Genomic DNA, 13,782 nt, shown 5'->3' on the forward strand with positions numbered 1-13,782 from the left:
TTCTACCACTTCTTTTATTTCTTCTACTTCTCTCACTCCGCCTTTCTCTACTATTAGGTGTACAAGTATGACTTTATGGATTTATAATATGTTGCGAAGGTTGCACTGCTGGCATCGGCACTGTTGGTAACACATGTTTTCAAAAGACGTGTACTCCAGCTTCAGAACGTAGTACACTTCATTTGTCGAAGTGTAAACAACCAATATTCTTATTGAATTGAAAATGTCAAATTATGACCGTTATAACGACGAGCGGTTCAGATTTCATGAAGTAATAAAAAAAATTGGCTCGATTATTGGATCGCTTCAAAACAACCAAACTCTACCAGTATGAAATCCGTGTATTGCTCGACAGATGGGGTTGTGACTTTTGATTAAGCATACTTTGAATAAAGATGCAGTATGTTTTATGTTTCAACTATATGTCTTTTCTATCAAAAATCTGTAGTCATACTTTTACACTTAATACATCTTGTACTTTCTTCACTTCCCTACTTTATTTATCATCTCTACATCTCTTACTTCTTCTATTTCTACTACTTTTACTTGTTCGACTCTCTTAAGTTCCCCTTTCTACTATCTTAAGTTCTTCTAATTCTTCTATTGCTTTTTCTCTACAATTTCTAAATATTTCTCTCTCGTCTTCTCTACCTTCCATTCCTTTTCCTCCCTTTTCATTTCTTCACAACTGTAATCTCTATAGACGAATTTCATGAAAACTCGTCTTAGGAGTTGACAGCAAAAAAAAGTATTAAAAATTAAAATTATTTTTTTTCAAAACCGTTTTTTTTATATTCTCAAAGAATATATGAATAGCCCTTACAATTTCCAACAAATCGTCCATAGATCGATAGGCACTTTTACAGGGAAAAAGTTTTTCTAACAGCAACTTTTTCATGTTTTCTTTGAATAAATTGCAACAAATCCTAATTTTGTTTAATGTCAAGATAGCGTTATAATGTATTCGACAATGTTTTAGATCTTATTTAAATATGAACTTTTGTCGAAGACTTCCACTTTCTATCTTTTGTAGGTTTTCGGATATAAGGCATTCTATTCCTTCATATACTTTTCCACTTCCTCCCTTTTTCTCTTCCTCTTCCAGCTTTTCTATTACTATTTCCGATACTCACTTCACTTTCTCTCCCCTTTTCTTTTCCTCTGTTTCTTCTTATTCGTCTTCTTACTCCTTCTTCTATTCCTTTCTACTTCTCTATTTTCTTCGTTTTCTATAAAATTCACTGCATAGTTCCTTCAATTTGCTTCATAGTTGCTTCATTACTTGTGTTATTTCTTTTATTGTTGATACCTGGAATTAAGTTCTCACTGGTTTTACGTGAGAATTAACACTATATTTAGGAAAAAAACTAGAAGGTGATGTGTTGGACTCGACTACATTGTAAACGTAGAACTACGAAATTATTGCCGGCTAGAGCAAGCGTCATAGAAATTTGAGAATTAACTCTTCAGTACAAATTTACAACGTCGGATGAGAAAAATACTTGCTCCAAGAGGGAGGAACAATAAAAAAAAGCTAATTTTAGCAAATTGTCGAATAACCTCTCAACATTAACCTGTACTGTTGATTGTTCGCTGTCTAGAGCGATACTGAAATACTGAACTTATACTTGGATTTCATCGCTGAAAATATCCCGAAGAATCAATCCGCAAATTATGCTATGCAGTTCCTTCCGCAGAACGGCAATAGGAAATCCTAATCGGTTTACCACCGAAGAACACAGCTCTATACTATAGTATACACTATAGTTTTTGAGTCAGTAAGTAAAAGACGACAGTCGTGCATCTTTTATATTTCGAATTAAGTCATATCATGCCATTTCTTTCAGTCAGCAAAAAAGTATTAACGCTCAAAACCTTACATACCAAACGTAACGCTCTCGTTTTCGACATTTTAAACCTACACCCCAGTAAAGAAAAATGAAAGACGTAGTTCTACTCAAAAAAATCGTGGAAATCATGTTATTGAACCTACTGTCCATTGCTAGCCACTATTTTTTCCAAAAGCATTTAAAAAAAATAAACACAGCAGAAAATGCAGAGAATCAACACAGCAACATGTCAAGGGACACTATCCAGAGGGAAATATAAATGGATCATACACGGTGTTCCGTAGTTGCCAAGCTTACGGGGGGTTATATAGCCAAAAACTGATCTGTTTTAATACGATGTTGATCGGATAACGTCCAGATTCGTGACCGTAATATGCATGTTGATATCGCTCAGCATCCTGTAGCTGTACCGGTTAAGAACAACTCAGGTAAATGATTAGTTTTGCTTCATTCATATTCTAGTGCTTCCTCTGTTTGCCATTTGTTTCGACCGATGCAGAATGCTCTCACTAGGACAGGGTATTCAAAATTGGTCTCATTGATACTAAAACTGAAAAATAATAAAAACACGACCGCAGAGCTTTGTCAAAAACGTTTCAATCAACTCACCTGTTTATCGCCTAAGCCATTAGATCCTTTTCATGAAATTGATGAAAGAAAATTGTTTCCCACATTTATAAATTACATTATACCCTTTGTATGAGTATGAAAACGAAATTGAAATAAATGTAAGCATTTTTCCAATGAAATGAAAAAGGATCTCTTTTAACCCCTCGGTGAACATCAAAGGAACTTGTTGTTGGCAGACGAGATACCTCTGAGAAATGGCACAACGTCAATGAAGAAGCATGCAACATCTGGCCGCCGATGAATTATGAGATGTAGATGTCAGGATCGACAATCATTGAACTAGCCACGCAACATTATTAAATTATTACAAATTAAGTTCACAAGATCATTCGATCCAATTATCTCCCTCGGCTTCTTTCGCCGATTAGATACATACATATTCTGTTTCTTTAAGTCACAAAAATCATTACCAAGCAAGCAATCATGCAGCACCTGGTGAATTGATAGCGTTGTTTTCTACCTAGGGCAAAAGACAAAACAACACCAATCAAGCCGAATAATACAGTCAGCCCTATAGCACGCCGGTAACGCAGACCTCCCAAACCCATCGATACACGCGGTAGTCGTGCTGCTCGCTTGAATTATTACCCATTTATACATTGGCTGTTTAAATCAAATTCGATTCATAACGGAAAATTGGGCAGTTGCACCACACCACTTAACAATCGCATCCGATCGACACACCAAACACAACTGCGAAAAGCACCGATTTGTCGCGCAACACTAACTGCGATATTGACAGACAGATGGCGACGCTATGCTGTTCCGCAAATAATACCGCGACGAGACGACTGTGATCGCGATCGTAGAAGCGTGTTTGTGGTAGCTCGTGCGGGCACACGCGCACTGTTTGGCGAATCACAGCTGACACCACACGAAGACGATAATTACGGTTCGGTGCGGCTAGCGAAGATCGTGTAATGTTTGCACAGCACTGCATGCATAAGCGTCGTTCAAGATCATACGAGACGAGTACACATAGTGTACATAGTGTGTGTACGGAAAAAAAAGTAAATACACATGTGGAAAAAAAGATACCAACGGTTGTGGTGCCGTGAGGTACACAGCGAGTGAGTAAAATTTCTACTTGCTGGTGATGGTTGTTAGGTGGGCGGACGAACCGATGATGGTGGACGATGATGATGGTGTGTTTTAGAGGTCAGTGTGAAGAAAAAAAGGTGTTGAACGCATATGTAGCGGACAAATGACAACACATCGAATGGGGTTTGTTTATATCTATACGGTTCTTGTCCTACAAATGATTCTAATTTTAATGCTGATGGGAGGATTCGAACAGATGTAGGAAATACCTAAATACTTGCGGATAGCTCACCTGATGGACATACACGTTTTGTGGTTATCCCACGGATCTTTTCATCGGAAATTTCGCGAGTAAGTTCTGATAGAATGTTTTTTACTGATGGATCATACATTAATGGCTGCACTGGTTTTGACATATTTAATGAAAACTTCAGTGCCTATTATAGATCGAGTAATCACTGCTCGGTGTACGCTGCGTGAATGGCTGCAATCTATCACGCTTTGGAGAAAATTGAATCCTTGTCGATTCATCACTATTTTATCTATTCAGATAGCCTCCGCTTAATAGCAGCTATTAGAGCCTCATTTTATTTCCTTATTATAATAAGACAGCTCTTAGGTAGTCTAGTCGAAAAATCTTACAAGATTACATAAGCCTGGGTTCCAACCCATTGCTTCATTCTAGGTAACGAGAAACCAGACTCGTTAGCTAAGATCGGGGCCTTGGAAGGCACCATTTTTGAGCGACAAATAACCTATCATGAATTTTATGTACTCCTCGTCGATGCGTACTCTCTAATTGGCAACACAGTTGGAGTGAAGATAATATGGGTCGCTGGTTACATACAATTATTCCCAATGTATCGACAAACGCATGGTTCAAGGGATTGTGTTGAATGTAGGTCGGGACTGGTGATGGTTATCATGACATCGAGCATGTGGTCTGGTCTGGACTTTCATTCTGCCAGGGCTCATCTATCGGAATTGGTTAGATCGGATGCTGGTTATAGCCAACTTAGCAAGTCGTGACCTCAACATAAAGCTCCTTCTTTACCAATTTCTCAAAAGAAATTATATCACTATTTGATTTCTTCCCTCCTCATCAAGCCAAACTACCTAACTCGCTCCCTCCTAGTCCTAATTTAGTTATTATTAAATTGTTAGTCTTTATTATATAGAAAATATGTTTTATTTTAAGGTGAAATTTGACTGCGTAAACATTAGATGATAAGTACTTGAGTCTGACTAATAAACGTTTTTGTAAAAAAAATGTGAATTCGTTCTTTCGTTGTTGAATTATAGAGGCTTTAAAAGATCGTTGTTGACCTGGACTAAATGTCTAATAATAATTGTCATAAGGTTTCGGATTTCAGATGTAGATTACAGGTTGTCGACTTCATCTAAGATATTTGATTCATATTTTGTACTTCTTTAGGGTTTCAGAATCTATACAAGGATTCCATGTCAAGACTTCATGGGATCTTCTTAGTGGTTCCGTGTTCTAGTTAGTGGACAATCGAGAAATTTAGATTCTTGATTACAGACATCAGGTCAAAGATTCAGATTCAATATGTGAGATTTGGCTTCCAGAGATAGATTTCAATTCCATTTTCTAGAATAATAACTGTGTAATTTACCTTAGATGCTGAACTTTAAAATTCCAATATAATCAAGATTTTAGATGTTAGACAAAACATCTGCCGAGTTTGTATCGATGCTAAAATACCTTCCAAGCTGGTCTCCGCTAAGACTTAAAAGTTTTGTTTATTCCTTTCGTTTATATATGCTCTTCAGCAATTACAGTTATGACAGAGACGAATTTAATCGTGTACATGTTCATTTCATCGATGCATATGATAATTTAGACAATACCGCCTTTTCAGTGTAACAATATTATTTTTATTCCACTGTACAGTTGGATCGTACAGTGGGAGACTTGATAAGAGGCCTCCAATGTTGTGTTATTAATGGCAAAAATAGTCCAATGTTTCTTGTTGTGCGAAATAGAGCTTGTATGGGGGGAAAAAACTGAATCTTCATCATTTGATGATTGTTGCGTGCCTTAGTTATTCTATGATAACAAATATGTCAGTGGAGGGCCCGGAGTTTTGAACTCATGATCATTTGTCAATAAGCGGACATGCAACTAATTTGAAATTAATGTCGATAACTTTTTCAAAACTCGAATCACCCAATACTACATATTGTGAATAAATTTTTACTCTCAACCGACATTCAGTGTGTTCTTTGTGGAATTGACAAAGATCATTTATGAACAACAACCACAGATTACCCCAACCGAATACAGAATACTGGAAAACTCCCACTACCAAAATAATCAGACTACATTTGGCTATGAACGGATTTTAATGATTTGCATACCAGTGGAGTGAGTTTTTTTTTTCTAAAAATTGATTTTTATTTATTGATATGTTTATGTGCTTCATAAATCGAACAGTCAATAATGTGCACTAATGCAGCGCCGAGGTACAATTTTATTTTTCCAATACCAATAGCGTGCCCCATCATATCCTTTTTCATTCGGAATGAGAAACAGTGCAACAAATTTTGCTTTTGCTGCGGCAAAGCGTCCGTATCTGATCTGTGATTGTGCAGATCGGACGCGAAACCCGTTTGTTTCAGAATGCATTTTTTAAAATATCTTGCATCAGTGCAGAATTGTTAAAGTTAAATAGTAACCTAAGTCTCGCCATTGTACCAGGCATGAATATGAAATAAAAAAGATTTCAGTCTCGCTCCAGCGAGCAAACAGCTTTACTGTATGCTGAGAAGTAATTTTAGAATTTTTAATCCTCTTTTTTTGTAGGCTACAAGAGGGCTGATTTTGGTCTTCTAGTTTCTGTGTGTGCGTTGTTTGTATGCCTTTTATGTTACACCTTATTCAAACTGGCGCAATATATCGCTGCTCTTTTTTCAAGCTCTTCAACTATTTTTTTCCTCCGTTAACGCTCCTTCCACTACACTTTCATTCGTTTCATCTCTACATTGAACCAATGTTTTTAATCGTATTTTACGAGCGAAATGAATTAATTATTCATTCGAACAGTTTATACCCAAATCAAAGTTTCGTTGTTATATTCGAAATGTATGCACGGTTTATGGTAAGCGTAAGTGCTATGCCCTTCAAAGATTTTTTTAATACGACTTTTTTGGTAGATGATTCGCTACAATTCATTTATGCTGGAATGAATGTAACTTGTAATTCAATACCTGCTTGTGTCTAGAGTTGGTCTTCTTATTTCTTTAAAAAAAAGGACATCCCCAATTTCGTCTGGAAAAACAATCGAAATATCGATTAAATCGATTAAAATCGATTAAAAACTTTGGTTCAATGTAGAGATGAAACGAATGAAAGTGTAGTGGGAGGAGCGTTAACGGAGGAAAAAAATAGTTGAAGAGCTTGAAAAAAGAGCAGCGATATATTGCGCCAGTTTGAATAAGGTGTAACATAAAAGGCATACAAACAACGCACACACAGAAAATAGAGATATAGGAAGATATAGGAAGAAAATGCGATTTTTCGAACTAAATGTCGAATAATGTAGAAGGTTTACATACAAATGATGCATTTTTTTTTCGTTACATCATTTTTTCAAGGGATTGCTTTGTATTATTTTTTTGTATATTCAATAACAAGCGTGAAAGTGTAATAATTTTTAAGAGAACTAAGCTGCCGTTCTACGCATAGTTGTCCCATGTTTCAAAATCAGCAACTGAGAAAAATGCAATCAAAGTTTTCTCGCATATTTGTCTACCAAAAGCTTTAAGCATATCAATTTAGCAATACACCGGGTTTTTTATAAATACTATACTATTGTTTAATGAAATGTGATGAGATCCCCTCACTGAATCAATCATGCTTGATTACGGGTTTAAAAATTCATGGTGGGACTGATATGCCTAGAATATCAACATGGGGCAATTGAACTTGATGTTTTTTGATATACAATAATTTTTGTGTTTTTTCCGAAAGATTATGCATAGAAACATCGTTTTATGAAGAAATGAGTGATCTGCAACACCTTCGCAGAATATAAATCTCATTGTTATTAGACATTCGCTAACAAGGTGTACATGTGTTCTGGTAAACTTTTTGACGTAGGAATACGTTTTTCATTTCTATACTGGGGTGTAAAATCAAAGTTTCGAAAACGAAAGCGTTACGCCGGAGACCGAGATTTTGAGCGTTATTAGCTCCTAAACAACTGAAAAAAATGGTGTGATAAACACTTCATTGAAGGGAAATTGGCATTGCAAAATAGATACAAGCAGCGGGTACTTTTGTACTCTTATGCGTTTCTGCAAATCGGAATGTTTCCCTAACACAGACTTCAGAACCATGGAGCCAGGGGAAATCGGCATTGCAAAGCAGATGCAAGCAGCGGATATTTTCGTACTCGTTTGCGCTTTTGCAAATCGGAATGTTTCCCTAACACAGACTTTAAAATCATGGAGCCTGGGGAAATCGGCATTGCAAAATAGATGCAAGCTGCTACTACTTTTGTAATCGTTTGCACTTTTGCAAATTGGAATGTTTTCCTAACACAGACTTTAAAACCATGGAACCAGGGGAAATCGGCATTGCAAAATAGATACAAGGAGCGAGTACTTTTGTACTTGTTTGCGTTTCTACAAATCGGAATGTTTCCCTAACACAGACTTCAAAACCATTGGAGCCTGGGGAAATCGGCATTGCAAAATAGATGCAAGTTACTGGTACTTTTGTACTCGTTTGCGCTTTCGCAAATTGGAATGTTTTCCTAACACAGACTTTAAAACCATGGAGCCAGGGGAAACTGGCTTTACAAAGTAGATACAAGCAGCGGATACTTTTGTACTCGTTTGCGCTTTTGCAAATTGGAATGTTTTCCTAACACAGACTTCAAAGCCATGGAGCCAGTGGAAATCGGCATTGCAAAATAATTACAAGCAGCGGGTTCTTTTGTACTCGTTTGCGTTTCTGCAAATCGGAGTGTTTCCCTAACACAGACCTCAAAATCATGGAGCCAAGGGAAATCGGCATTGCATAATAGATACAAGCAGAGGGTACTTTTGTACTCGTTTGCGTTTTTGCAAACCGGAATGTGTTTTCCCAATACAGATTCCGAAACCAATAAATCGGCATTCCAGATCTCGGCAGTACTCTTTATACTCCATGCATTTTTACACTCCAGAATGCGTTTTGCTAACACGGTCTACAAAAGCGGGTACAAATGCAACGCTTTGGCTCGGTTATTTAAGACTGCATGCCCTTTCATGTCGCCAGCTCACTGAACTTCTACACATACCGTTTGATGATTAGGCAAAATGTTGATAACTATTTGCTGCGATAGCCATTACCATAATACATGAGTTGACCTAAATTGGGACTTATCGCAATTGAATTCGTAAATTGTTTCATTTATTCACTAGTTTAATCAATAATTTAATCAATAGCTGCTCTTATCGCTAGTTGAAAAAAAAAACACAAATGATTACTAAGCCAACGGCAGTCCAACGTCAACCTTGCGGTTATATCGTAGGTATAACCTATCCATAGTTTTTTTATTTGTTTGAGAATTAGTTCGTTCTTCCAAACAAGAAATGAGTGAATTAGTCCTGCTGAAAGTGTGACATGAAATTCTTATACTTGAACCGTTTGATTCGATATGGATCTACAAAAAATCCATGGTGGGACAGTTATGAATAGAATATCAACATGGGACAATTGAGCTTGATGTTGTTTTTTTAAAAGCAAGGAACAAACTATATGTTTTTTTTGTGTTTTTCAGTAAAATTATGCATAAAGACAACGTTTTATGAAGAAAAGTGAAAATCGTCAAAAAGTAACATGGGACAACTATGCGTAGAACGGCAGTAAGATGGTGTGAAATGAATCAACTGAATGTAAAAGTTCTCGAATCTTGTGAATTGCATAACATACAGGATGCTGTTACATCCTCATTTGCCGGATGTAACCAATACACTCTTATTAACCCTTTTCTGTACAACATCGAGTCTCACTCGTAGTGTACTTGCATAACATAGGGCGCTAGAACGCTCAGCAGAGTAATGAAATCACTTGATGTGTGACGTATTAAATAGTACGGGAAGGGGTTAATGTGCAACAAAATTTTAATCTGTTATTGGGATAGACCATGATGTCAAAATTATTCCAGGCAAACGTGAAAAATTATCAGAGTGCGTAATTTTCATTTTTTTAATATTCATGTGCGGTATAGGGTGTTTGCCATTCCGAAATAAATTTGAACAATCTTTTGGGTATGTAAAAAAATTTCAGAACATTTGGATTGTTTTGATTTCAAAAGGATGGTTTTGACAAGATCCCTGAACGATGATTAGTGTGTTATAGTTCTCTGGTCTTTGGCCACAAGTGTAGCCCATATAATTATTTTTCGTGTTTAGTCAGCAGATTTTCATTCAACCAACTCCAACGCTAGTCATCGATTGCTGTTCCGCCATTTCCCTGAAACCATTTACGACCTTTTCCATGAGAGATGCTGACATTCACATTGATTTACGATAAATACGCCCGCCTTACAGCGTTTCAATGTGTTCTCGAAATGAATCCCACCGCTTGTACGAAAAAAGAGAATGCACTTCGAACGTTGACGTAGTGGAAATTTAGGTTTCCATCATTACTTCCCCAGACTATAACGGTCGACATTAGATGCACGCGTTGGAAACTTTTAGCAGCCATTCTCGGTTAACCTTCGGTGTCGAATGACGGCTTTTATATTAATTGGTTTGTAATCTTTTCAATTTTCTCCACCAAGATAAATGTTTGGTGCTTGGAGAATTAAATTACTCAAAGTTTCGATGCACTGGTTTTATTACCTCTGATAGCGCATTCGTTGAGGTATGCCTTCCTGTGTTTTGTGATGTTGACTTCAAAGCAGGGTTCGTTGACTTGAAGGTTTTGCCCCCATCTCCGCTCGTTGCCATAGGCAAATGGGATACGGCAATTAGATAACACACATAGGCTTAGACAACACATTGTTTTATTTTCGCTTTTTCCTACCTTGGATCGAGAAACAGCAATTTGTTGTCCTCTTCACCGTTGTTGTTGTTGTCGTCATCGTTGTTGTTGTTCGTGTAGACACTTAACTGTGAAATCAGCCACCACATATATTATGATGCTTAATGACTTGCCGTCGGCGGCAGTCAGCAGTTCGAGTGCCATTGGGCAGTGAGAAGGTAAACAAAAAGTTCAGTCGTGTATTCGGGTGACGAGAGAGAGTGAGACGTGTACAGCACGCGCACGGTGAAGCTCCCTTCCGTGAGAAACATCACCATAATTCGCTTATTCGACCCGTATCGATGAGTGGTGGTTGGGCTGTGATTGCTATGCGAACCGAAAACGTATAAAAACATACATTTGCAACGATCCATATTTTCGACATCAAGTTCTTTTCCCGCACTGAAAAAATTTTAATTCCCCAAATATATCCGCGAGATTTATGAGAAGCACATTCACAAACGTTTGTCAAAATAAAAGTCGTTCTTGTTTGATATATTATTGTCACGTGCTCGTTTGTGTTATTCTGTTTCTGTAAAAGATGAGACACTTAAAAAGAAACACACTCTTCATGGAAAAATTTAAGAAATCTGCAAATCAGATTTTTATCTCTCAATTCCAGATTCTATACAAAATGCTCTCAAGGCTTGCGCCTTCTTCCTCGAATTGACATCAGTGGAGCATGATAGGAAATAGACATCAATCCACTTAAAGTTGGAAATGGCATGAATCTATAATCAAATACTGCTAAGGGTTTATATATTCCGTGACCATCTTATATTCAGCATCCATCCACTTATAACCCAGAATAAAAATGTCACGTTCTCTCCTTAGCAGCAGAGTTTAGATATTTCTCAACTGAGAACGTGATAGATTTGCATTAAAAAAGGTAGCAATTGTTTGCCTAAAACGAACATTTGTTTATGGCCACGGAACACTAATAAAACTACATGCACCAGAAATTTAGATATTTCCATATTCCCTTCATGTTGCTCTATTTATCCCCCACTAGAATCCTTATCAAAACATGGCTCATACGCTTTGTACAGTTTACTATAGAGCAATTCTACAATTACAATCTATAATTTAAATATATAAAAATGGATTTCTGTCTGTCTGTCTGTCTGATTCTTAAGGACTCGGAAACTACTGAACCGATCAACATGAAAATTGGTATGTAGGGGTTTTTGGGGCCGGAGAAGGTTTTCGTGGGTTTGTGACCCCTCCCCCCTCTCCAAGGGGGGGGGGGGAGGTTGGCGTGGGGGCTGCCATAAAAATTGAACACTTTCTACATTTCTCGGGAATTAATCAAGCAAATGACACCAATTTTGGCATATGGAGATTTTAGGGTGCAATAAATGATTCTCCACCCTCCTCTCTAAGGGGGGCGGCCATACAAATGGAACACAAATTTTTACATTACTTGAAAATTAATCAAACAAATAGAACCAAATTTGACATGTGGAGGTTTTAGAGTGCAATAAATGATTCTATGGTGGTTAGATACTCCTCCCCCTCTCTTAGGTGGGGTTGTCATGAAAATGAAACACAAACTTCTACATAACTCAAGAATTAATCAAGCAAAACCAAATTTGACATGTGGACGCCCCTCTCTAAGGGGGAGCTGCCATACAAATGAGAGACAAATTTCTGCATAATTCGGAAACTAATCAAGCAACTGAAACCAAATTAGGCATATGGAGGTTTTAGGGTGCAATAAATGTTTCTATGATGGTTAGACTCTCCACTCCCCTCTCTAAGGGGTGTCATACAAATGAAACACAAATTTCTGCATCACTCGAGAATTAATCAGGCAAATGAAACCAAATTTTTCATGCGATGGTTTTAGGGTGCAATAAATGTTTCTATGGTGGCTAGACTCTCCCGCTCTCTAAGCGTGGGCTGTCATACAAATGAAACAAAAAAATTCTGCCTTACTCGAGAATTAATCAAGCAAATGAAGCCAAAATTGGCACGTGAAGATTTTACGGGGCACGAAACGTTTCTATGGTGAATACACTCCTCCCCCCCACCCTCTCTAAGGGGGGCTGCCATACAAACTAAACACAAACTTCTGCATAACTCGAGAACTATTCAAGCACAATTAGGGTATGAGAAATGTTTCTATGATGGTATCACACCCTTCCCTTCTCTGGAATGGAGAGGGGGTCCCATAAAAATATTACACATATTTCAACCAAAAATATTACAACCAAACATGAAAATTGAACATTTTCGGAAAACTCTGAAGGAAAAAGGGAAAATTCAGAAAATTAAATTCCCATATGTTCTACAATTACATAGTGGCAAGTGCTGTTAGTCCATTTGATGTTTGCGCTAGCGAAGTTGATCTTTGTTCGAACTGGAAATGGATTTTAATGTGATGAAACGCACTCCTATATCTTCTTCTATCTATACCAAAGGATCGCCGAATGTGTTGATAAGAGCAGAACTCGAGGAAGGAATTGTCCGATTCAGGGCTGTCTTCATTCTATCATATTTTTTGTATGAAACATTTATTCCGTGTAACGGAGAAACATGTTATTTGCAAGTGGATGAAAAATCTTGAATGAGATTTGTGTCTGAAAATAATCTGATATTATAATGATGAATTTTGTTAGAAATACTAGGAATTTTATAGTAAAAGGTAAATTCAACGGGGTCGAATAGAAGATCAATCAATGGACAGTTCTGCGATTGGACCCATGAACTTGTTCGTAGTAAGAAAATGTGAATGTTTGAAGGTATTGATAACAAAAAAACAATTTTGGGCGGGACGAAGTTTGCCGGGTCAGTACAAAATATATACATATTATTATCCTAAGATTAATCATTCCCGAGATATAACAATCTCGGAAATATAGTTGTAATGTTCAAATCCAGTTTGCTTTTTTTTACATGGATACAAGTATTAATTTTTCTTACATTTCAGTTTTTTACTTCGATTTTCAACAATAACTACTCCAATTTCAAATACTTCAGCTTGGCTCTAACTTCTGTTCAATAAATTTCTCGCTCAACAGTAATCAGCCTTCAGCAATAGCAATTCAAATTCTCTTATTACAATATCTTTTATCTGATTGTAAACAAATATGTCAGCCTCCGGTCTGTACCAATTAATCTCTGTCAACAACAGTGCGCGTTCGCTGAGCTTGATTAGTTCTCATGTGTACACTGAACGCTAGACGTAACAACTATATTTTAATCAGACAGCCTAATTTC

General features: G+C 37.1%; 1 protein-coding gene across 6 annotated transcripts in view; it reads right to left on the minus strand.

Annotated features, from left to right (window-relative positions):
* Positions 1-13,782, minus strand: part of LOC129764463 (lissencephaly-1 homolog) — a 136,940-nt gene that overhangs the window by 43,168 nt on the left and 79,990 nt on the right. The window lies entirely within an intron of this gene.

The sequence above is a fragment of the Toxorhynchites rutilus genome, chromosome 2, assembly GCF_029784135.1.
Source record: "Toxorhynchites rutilus septentrionalis strain SRP chromosome 2, ASM2978413v1, whole genome shotgun sequence".
In the NCBI taxonomy this organism is placed as follows: Eukaryota; Metazoa; Arthropoda; class Insecta; order Diptera; family Culicidae; genus Toxorhynchites; species Toxorhynchites rutilus.